Source organism: Elephas maximus, chromosome 1 (genome assembly GCF_024166365.1).
Source record: "Elephas maximus indicus isolate mEleMax1 chromosome 1, mEleMax1 primary haplotype, whole genome shotgun sequence".
Lineage (NCBI taxonomy): Eukaryota > Metazoa > Chordata > Mammalia > Proboscidea > Elephantidae > Elephas > Elephas maximus.
This window is the reverse complement of record NC_064819.1, coordinates 187,415,577-187,424,331: the sequence shown is the minus strand read 5'-3', so window position 1 is coordinate 187,424,331 and position 8,755 is coordinate 187,415,577.

Genomic DNA, 8,755 nt, shown 5'->3' with positions numbered 1-8,755 from the left:
GTAAAATCACTCAGTTCTTTTACTGGTGAGATTATATCATTGGAAGTTAAGTTCATTATTTAAATACACTTTTTTTAATTTTTTTTTCTTAAAGGGTAACAAACAATCTAGTTGAAGAGACAGTTTACATGAGTGTGTGAGAGAGTGTGTGTCTGTGGTTTAAGGCATAGATTTTTATGATTGATTTCCTATTCTTCCTTCAGTAATATTAATGTTTTATCTCTGAGTAATATACACAGAGAGAAACTCACTCCTCAGTCTTCCCTTAACAATTTGAAAAAGAATCAAGTAACTGACCTGGAGGTGAAAAACTGCTTTATGTTAGCTCAAACCTTTGATCTATCCAACACACTAACAATATTATTTTTGACGGAGATCCAATGAATTTCAAATCTGGTCTCTATAAACCATTTATAGCTATGAGCAATCCTCACCTCACAGGCCGCCTTACTCTGTATTTATGAATCCTTTTGTGGCAGACTTCTTACTGTATCTCTGTTTCATCAGGAGAGAGGCTGAATATCAATTTCTTTCAAATTTTTTTGTACCTAGATACATGTAACCATATTCAAAGAAGACTTTAGTAGAAAAAGTAAAACTCTTTCACAATCAATTGCCCTTTTTGTACCAAGCAAATGCATTTGGTATTGCACTGATGGACATCTGCAGGATGAGGCAGCAAATGTGCTAGCTGAATATTCTTTAATTTAGTCTGAGAAAATGTCTTAGAGAATACAAAGTGCTAGAACTCTAAGCAAGGCGATGCTATAAATAAATTTTGGAGACTTTTACAAGAAGGAAAAGATGCCATACTGAAGGACAGCTTCGTTTTCGTCATTCCCAGAATCCAGTAACCTTAACAGTAAGAGCTAAGGGAACAATCGCTTTCACAGCTCAATGCTGCCCTGCAAAGGGGGTGGGGGGGTGGGGGGAAGAGGGTGTCGATGATCTCCAGCAGTCAATGCTACGCTTCTATCATTGGTTTATGCTGACTTAAACCTGTGGCAGAGTAAAAAATCCATGGCCTGATCACGAAGGAAACAATTCCCTTGCTGAGAATTACTATAAAAATCTCATTACGTTTCTTACCTTAGGAATAAAGTCCCAGTTTAAAGATTGTAGTTTCAAACATTGTGTTTGAAATGTAAGTGATTGCCTTCAATGTTTTTCCTCCATTCAAACCGTGATTTTAATTTTTTTATGCTAGTAATTGTTGGAAAACACACCAACGAGCTTTCATATATAAAACTGTCTTCAAAAACCAAAAAAAAAAACCCTTGCTGTCAAATTGATTCTGACTTGTAGTGACCCTATAAGACAGGAGAAACTGCCCCCATAGCGTTTCCAAGGAGTGGCTGGTGGACTTGAACTGCTGACCTTTTGGTTAGCAGCCAAGCTCTTAACTACTGGATCACCAGGGCTCCTAAAACTGTCCTAGAGTTCCACAAATAGAGAAAATCAACACCTTAGAGGATTTCAAATAAATAAAAAGGGATTTTAAGAAAAATAAACTAAAAAGAGGGCTGAATTAAATGAAGTAAAATTTAGAGAGTTTCAACAATGCTGTGCTCAGAAAAAGTGTAGCTTCACTTCCACCAGTAATTTAGTTGCAGATTTTTAATAATGCTGTATATAATTTCACCTATGGAGATACATCATGAACTACTTTTGGTATCACAAGAAAAAAAAAAAAACTAACTTGAATCGTTCACGATTTTTCAAGTATCTATATTACTGTTTTGATGTATTTATAACCAAACCATTAATCAGTTGCTGTGCACTTGATTCCAGCTCATGGTGACCCTTTGTGTATCAGAGTAGAACTGTGCATCACAGGATTTTCAATGGCTGATTTTTCAAAAGTAGATCACCAGGCTTTTCCTTCAAGGTACCACTAAGTGGACTCAAACCACCAATCTTTTTGTTAGCAACAAAGTGTGTTAACCATTTGCACCACCCAGGGACTCCAAACCCATTTATACAATTCTCATAATATCTATGTCTATGCCTTTGTACTAGACACTATTAAAAGAAAACGAAAAGGGAAAATTCTATCCCCACCATTGGAACTCATTCATACTCTTTATGAACCTTCTAAAATTGTTTCTTTTACTCCTGTTTCTAAAACTGTGGTCAGTGACTTGCTTTTATATGTTTATTGATATTCTATTGTTGTAACTGTTGTTAGGTTTCCTCGAGTCAGTTCCAACTCATAGAGACCCTATGCACAATAGAACGAAACATTGCCCAGTCCTGCACTGTCCTCACAATTGTTGCTATGTTTGAGCCCATTGTTCCAGCCACTGTGCCAATCTACCTTGTTGAGGATTTTCCTCTTTTTTGCCAACCTTCTACTTGACCAAGCATGATGTCCTTCGCCAGTGACTGATCCCTCCTGATAACATGTCCAAAGTGTGTGACACATAGTCTCGCTGTCAATGTTTCTAAGGAGCATTCTGGTTGTACTTCTTCCAAGACAGATTTGTTGATTCTTTTGGCAGTCCATGGTATATTTAATATTCCTCTCCAATACCACAATTCAAAGACATCAATTCTTCTTCAGTCTTCCATGTTCATTGTCCAGCTTTCGCATGTATATGAGGCAACTGAAAACACCAGGGCTTGAGGCAGGTGCGCCTTAGTCCTCAAGGTAACATCCTTGCTTTTCTATACTTTGAAGAGGTCTTTTGCAGCCAATTTGCCCAATGCAATGGGTCTTTTGATTTTTTGACTGCTGCTTCCATGGGTGTTGATTGTGTTGAAAACATTTCTAGTTGCAACAGATCAGAGTATCACGGCAACACAGAAGCCCCCAAAGTATTACAAACTGACAGACTCTTGGGGGTTTCAGCACTTTAAATAGGTCATTTGTAGCAGATTTACCCAATGCAATGTGTCTTTTGATTTCTTTACTACTGCTTCCATGAGTGTTGATTGTGGATCCAAAAAAAATGAAATCCTTGACAACCTCAAACTTTTCTCCATCTATCATGATGTTGTTTATTGGTCCAGTTGTGAGGATTTTTGTTTTCTTTATGTGGAAGTGTAATCCATAGAAGGCTGTGGTCTTTGATCTTCATCAGTAAGTCCTTCAAGTCCTGAATTTCACTTTCAGCAGGCAAGGTTGTGTCATCTGCATAACACAAGTTGTTCATGAGTCTTCCTTCAATCCTGATGCCCCAGCTTCTTGGATATTTGCTCCGCATACATTTTGAGTAGGTATGGTGAAAGAATACAACCCTGAAACACACCTTTCCTGACTTTAAACCATGCAGTATCCCCTTGTTCTGTTTGAACGACTGCCTTTTGATCCATATACAGATTCCTCATGAGCACAATTAAGCGTTCCAGAATTCCCATTCTTCACAATGTTATTCATAATTTGTTATGAGCCACACAGTTGAATGCCTTAGCATAGTCAATAAAACTCAGGTAAACATCTTTCTGGTATTCTCTGCTTTTAGCCAGGCTCCACCTGACATCAGCAATGATATCCCTGGTTCCATAACCTCTTCTAAATCAGGCTTGAATTATTCTATAGTCAGAGCTTATTGACATTTTTTAGAGAGCTGGCCCCTATTCATTTATTCAGGAATTATTCATTGAAAGTGAACTAAAACAGGAATTGCTGCAGCAGCTAAAGATACACTGATGAGCAAGAAACATGATTACTGCTTTCAGGGAATGTCCATTCTTATATGGACCAGGCAAGAACTCATCAAAACTCACTAAAATTTTTAACACAATTTATATTTAAAGTCATCTAATGCTAATAATGTCTTATATGAAAAGTTTCTAAATAAAACTAAGATGTTTCTAGTTTGAACAGATCTACTTCACAACAGTAATGATTTGAAAGATTTCACCTAATATTTAGCTTAAGTAAGGAACTGTGAGTACATAAGAACTGCTTGATTAATTCTTTCCTTTCTTGACTCATTCATTATATATGTCTTATGTGTCTGAGTATTTAGAACAACATGAAGAAAGACCAAGCCATCGTAATTACAATTTACAATAGTAAATTAGTTAATAATATAAAACTCAAAAGAAATAACCAGATACATAGATATATAATAGGTTTTTCCCTGTTAAAATTAGACCTGAATTCTAACATTGCACAGGAAATCACTTCTTTTAAGTGATTTTATAAAGTAGTTCCATTTCTAATTCACATTATGATCCCTAACTGCTGCTATCAGCCTAATTGAGGGCTTCATTATTTCTCATTAGGACTATGCTAACAGCCTCTGAACAGATCCCCTTTACCTTCAGGTTCTGTCACCTTAAATCCAGCCTATGTACCTGTCTTCATATGCATTTACCCTGTTCAAAAATGTTTGGCGATTTCATATTACATACAGAATAAAACTCAGATTTCTCTGCTCCCAATATAAGTCCTTCACAACATTTACACTTAATTTTCCCATCCCAAAACAACTTCATTTAATATCCAATCTCATCCTCTGCCCATCCCTGCAAATTATATATATGATTTACATCTAGAGTCATGGATATGTACTATTTATATTAGATTATTACTTTCCTTTATTTATTTTTGTTCAAACTTCTCATCTCAAAATGCCTGCCAGCCAAAATCCTATATATCCTTCAAGTTGGGGTTCAACACAATAGAGGGTCCTAGACAGAGTGCGAGAAAAATGTATAACAAAATTCAAATTCACAAAAAAAGACCAGGCTTACTTGTTGGGCAGAGACTGGAGGAAACCCCGAGACTGTGGCCCCTGGACACCCTGCTAGTTCTGAACAGAAGCCACTCCCAAAACCCACTTTTCAGCCAAAGATTAGACAGCCCTATAAAACAAATGCTAACACACCTGAGAAATGTGCTTCTTTGCTCAATCAAGTATAGGAGACCAAATGGGCAAAATGAGAAGGCAGAAAGGGGCAGGAAAACTAGATAAATGGACATGAGGAACATTGTAGGAATTGCAACCAATGTCACGAAACTTTTTTTTTTGCATAAATTTTTTAATGAAAAGCTAATTTGCACTGTAAACTTTCACCTAAAACACAATAAAATTAAAAAAAAAAAAAAAGATGTGGTTCAAATTGTTCTCTTCCAAAAAGCTTTCCTGGGTTCTTTGAATTAAGCTTTTTGTTTTTTGTACTCATAAAAAATCACTATTAGAGTATTTATCAGTCTACCATTTATTGGACTACTTACACTCTTGTCTTTCTTCCCAAGTATATATATATATATATATAAATGCTCTATTTATTTTCTATCCCACCTCCAATAGATCATAGAAGAGTTGGCCAATACTTACTTGTGAATACAAGGTTCTTACATAAGTACTTTCAAGAAAAGTAGGAGTTATCTTTAAGAGTCAGAACAATTAAGGGTATGGGGTTGAATAGCAAAGTTTTAAAAAATATGTCTGAAATTTCTATTCCTTTCAATAAATAAGCCAAATAGGAAATATATTCTGAAGATTGATAACTAAATCATTAAAATCAACTTGTAGTGGCTGAGAACATCCTTCTATGAAATTCCTTAAAATTCTGATTATCTCCCAGACCCCAAAGTCATAAAGCATGAAAAATGCAATTGAAGCTTGAATATAAAGTTAAGGTGTAGCTTAAAAATTATTATTATTATGCATCTAATAATATCAACAAATGAGGCAGGTGGAGCTGGCATTGGATGCAAATAAATTCAGCGTTATTCAGAGAAAAGTCTTTGAGTCATTAAAAAATACAAAAATATGTATAATGATATAAAAATATAACATATATATGTTGTTGTTTTGTCAAAAAAATGAACAGTCTGATATGTTACCCTATTTGCCATGGTAACATTATAGAATCAGTCCCTGTCTTCCCCCAGAGCAATGAAAGCCAATGGAAACTCTATATCAATCATGGATTACACTTTATAGACAAGAGATGGGATGGAGAACAATGGATTTTCTATGTTTTTATACAGATGTGTTTCATTATTCCCTCCTAAAAGGATGGAGAAAAATCCCTGCTACTTAGATATGTTATATAAGGAATCCTGAGTTCTTACCCTAACCATCAGGAATGTAAATGTATACCCCTAAAAGACAGATGGGAGCCCTGGTGGTGCAGTGGTTAAGTGTGCAGCTGCTAACCAAAAGACTGGCAGTTCGAATCCACCAGCTGCTCCTTGAAAACCCTAAGGGACAATTCTTCTCTGTCTTATAGGGTAGTTATGAGTCGGAACCTACTCTTTGACAATGTGTTTGGTTTGGTTTTTAAGTGAGAGATAAGTCCTAGTGTCTTCAGTTCTTAGGACATGAAGATGTCTCTCAGGACTGAGCTTCATTTCTTTTGACGTGTAAACATTAGTCAGATAGTACATAAATCTTCCAGGCATCTTGGGAGCTTAACTTAAGGTCTTATTTCAGACTGTCACCATTTTGACTATCTGGGATAGATAAGACAAGTTTTATTATTCTTTTGGATCAGGGCAATTAACTAGATAAATGCCTATGTCTCTAGTTCCCATGTCATGTGAGAAGATAAATGTTTCTAGAGAAAGTGAGAGAAAAATTCTCCAAATTTATGGGAATTCCAGAGGCGGATCCAATATGGCACTATAGGTAGAAGCACCACACCATCCCTCCACAGCAAAGACCTGAAAAAGTAAAACAGAGAAAAACATCAACCCTAGAACTCTAAGTGTCAAATAAAGTTATAAAGGTCTCAAAACACTGCATGGAATAAAGAAGCTGGCAGAGAACAGAGAGAAAGGAGAGAGATGAGCAAAGGTCCTCTATCAGCACGGATTCGCCATCTTGAACTCCTGTAGCAACTTCACAGAGCTCCTAGCAGGAGACAGAGCACCTGGTAAGCACCTATATACATTTTCCCACCCCCCACCCTTCTTCCCCCTCCTCAGCCACTGACCAGTCTCTTGGCTGGGAGGTACCAGCTCCTGCTTTGTGCCACTTGGATTTGCCCCACCCATACTGGCTGGCTCCCCCAGTGCCATTTCTTTGTTGTTACAGTTGCTTTTTTCCACTTCTTTTGGTTTCTTCCCTGCCTCTCACCACCTCCCCCCACTTTCTGTCAGCACTGGCTCCATTTGCCATCTCTGCTTCTTCTCGACAGGCTGTGAAGCATCACTCGATTGGGGAACAGCTTCCCCAGTTCACACTGCCACATTGGTGGGACCCCTGGGGCCTTTTTTTTGTTTGTTTTGGTTTTGTTCTGTTATATCTGGTTTGGTTTTGTTTGTTTTCTTTTTCTTTTCGTAGCTTGGTAGCCCCTTCTATCAGGGCTGCACTTCATAACTTGGGAGCCATTTTCCCAGTCCACGCAGCTGCACCAGTAGGATCCCTGGGGGCACTTCTTTTCCTTTTTGTTTTTCTTCATTTCTTAGTTTCTTGTCTGTCTATACTTTCCTTCTTTTCCTGTCTCCTGAATACCTGGCACTGTGTGACATCACTGCCCCTTCTACCCAGGCTGTACCGCGTGGCCTGGGAGCTACTTCCCTGGACTGCACAGCCACACCAGTGGGATCTTTGGAGGCTTTTCCTTCATTTCCTGTTTTTTTTTACCTTTTTGTTTTTCTTCATTTCTCAGTTTCTCATCTCTCAACTCCAACAGCAAGCTCCCTTAGCACCCTTTTTTGTTGTTGTGTTTTTTGGCTCCTGTTTCTCTCTGCTGTCTCTCTTCTTTTCCATACCTATCTTAGATCCACACATCACAACCTCCACCCTCCTTCCTGCCTACCTGCACTGTGCACTGAACATCACACTCCCAAGCAGCACAGGCACAGCCTACTGGAACCTGCCCTGCACTGACTCCTGGCTCACCCTGTTGGCCTTAGTACATGCTACAAACAATCCATCTCAGCCCCTTCCCTTCAGTTGGACCTGCCCTGCTGCATCATAGCCAAGCAACAGGCCCTATCCATTGGACAAGGAGGTGAAAAATGCCATGCCCACAGATGAGCAAACAACAAAGAATGTAGATTGCCTGCTCAGACATAACCAAATAAAACAAAAAATCAGGATGAAACAACAAATCTACAATCGATAAATGAAGAAAACAACTACTGAATGTCCCGAAGATAGCAGACTATATATATATATATATATATATATATATAAAGGACAGGGTGGTTCCAATAGGCATCCAAAATAAATCACCACATAACTTTCCAGTAGACGAAAAGGCACTAGAGCTACCTGACAGGGAATTCAGATCTCTAATATTCAGAGCAATCCAAGAGTTGAAGCAAAAAGCAGACAAAAATGAGAAAAAAAATAGACAAATTCATGGAAAAGGCAGATAAATTCATGGAAAATATGGATTAAAAAATGGAAAAATTCAGGAAAATAATATAGGAACAAAATGCCAAAAGAAATTCACAAAAGGAAATCAAACAAAAACATTAATTAGAAATAAAAAATACAAACAAGATTTCAGAAATGGACAGTGTCATAGAAGGGCTAAGGAACAAATTTGAAATGATAGAAGACATAATCAGCAAAATTGAAGACAAACACTTGGATACAACTTTGAGGAAAAATAAGAAAAAGAACAAAGAAAAATGAAGAAACCCTGAGAATTATGTGGGATACAATCAAAAGCAAAAATTTGTGAGTGATTAGAGTTCCAGAACAGGGGGAGAAAATGGAAAACACAGAGAGGATCATTGAAGAACTGCTGACAGAAAACTTCCCTAATATAATGAAAGATGAAAAGCTGACCATCCAAGATCAACAAACCCCAGAGAGGATAAACCCCAAAAGAAAGT